The 1,582-nt window shown below is 50.6% G+C and overlaps 1 protein-coding gene across 1 annotated transcript in view; it reads right to left on the bottom strand.

The window, feature by feature from the left end:
- The window catches only part of LOC106815546, an 8,076-nt gene that overhangs the window by 5,312 nt on the left and 1,182 nt on the right, over positions 1–1,582 (bottom strand). The window lies entirely within an intron of this gene.

The following is a 1,582-nucleotide window of genomic DNA, read 5'->3' as shown; positions in this document are numbered from 1 at the left end:
CCCGCTATACCGCCCCCACCTCTCGCTATACCGTCCCTCCCACCTCCCGCTATACCGTCCCTACCACCTCCCGCTATACCGTCCCTACCACCTCCCGCTATACCGTCCCTCCCACCTCCCGCTATACCGTCCCTACCACCTCCCGCTATACCGTCCCTACCACCTCCCGCTATGCCGTCCCTCCCACCTCCCGCTATACCGTCCCTACCACCTCCCGCTATGCCGTCCCTACCACCTCCCGCTATGCCGTCCCTACCACCTCCCGCTATAGCGTCCCCACCACCTCTACCCAGACCACATCTTCAACCTTCTGCGAGACCTATCCACTTCAGAACACGTCTGTTTACTCCCACTCACTTACCATAACCTCGATCGCCTACTCCCACCACGCGCCAGACCCCAGCCTGCGTCCTCACGACAAACACCGCCCCCCACCCACCCACAGAATCTCGCCACAGCCATTATAACAGTACCCGTGCAAGCTTCTTGAAGAGTCCATCTCAGTGTGATCGGGGCGCCCAGACCTCGCCAGCAGAGATACTATACTAGCAGATATAATATACGGCAGTCAGAGTGAATATGTATTGGATGGCAACCGCTCAGAAGAGAATAGACGCGAATCGACGTTCGTTCTTGCGAGAGGCTAGGGTGAACTTTTATTGCGCCCCAAGGCAATACGCGCTGATCAAATGTGCTGATTTACCTGCTTGCTAAATGATCAGGTTTTCTACATCTACTGTACATGAGAAGCGATACGCTTCTATGCATGTGCCTGAACGTGCAACGATGTGAATTCATGTAGGTTCTTTATTGGGAAAACTAAATTTTCAAACCGTCAAAACTATACCCTTATTAGTACACAAGGACGAGCTACAGTGAAATAGGGGAGCCTGCGTGCATGCATCCATCGATCAAAAGCGCGTGTAGGAGAGGATCAATGTGAACCACGAAAAACTCGCGCATGGAAATTTCTTACATCATACCTAGGAACGGCTGGGCGCTGGCTGTATCGTGCATTTAGATACAAAAGTTACGAGCAATTTGCCATAACTTTATAAACGGCCGCGCTTCAGTGCTGTTTTACTAAATTCATTTAGGCGAGTCTTATAATGCAAACCCTGCATCCACAACAACCGGCACCATTGGAAACAAGAAACGATTTTAACCTGCAAAACTATACCTTTATTAGTACACTAGCACGCGCTATAGAGAAATAGGGGAGCCTGCGTGCATGCATAGATCGATTGACGTACAAAGCGCGTGTAGGAGAGAGAGGATCAATGTAAACCACGAAAAAATTGCGTATGCAAATTTTGTCATGTTTGTCATTTAGCCACGTAACAAATCGTTATTGGACATAGCTGGATTACCTGGTGAAAGTACAAGACGCGGTGAAACTTGAACGGAACCATGGACCAGTACATTTATTACCCTGGTGCGTCGTGCATGCGTGCGTGCGTGAGTGCGTCGTGCATGCGTGCGTGTGAGTGTGTCGTGCATGCGTGCGTGCGTGCGTACGTGAATGCGTACGTGCGTGTGTGTATGTGTGTGTGTGTGTGTGTGTGTGTGTGTGTGTGTGTGT

Source organism: Priapulus caudatus, unplaced genomic scaffold (assembly GCF_000485595.1).
Source record: "Priapulus caudatus unplaced genomic scaffold, Priapulus_caudatus-5.0.1 Scaffold1144, whole genome shotgun sequence".
Taxonomy (NCBI): Eukaryota; Metazoa; Priapulida; class Priapulimorpha; order Priapulimorphida; family Priapulidae; genus Priapulus; species Priapulus caudatus.
Note: the sequence above shows the minus strand (reverse complement) of the source record. Positions and strands in the feature narration are given on the sequence as shown.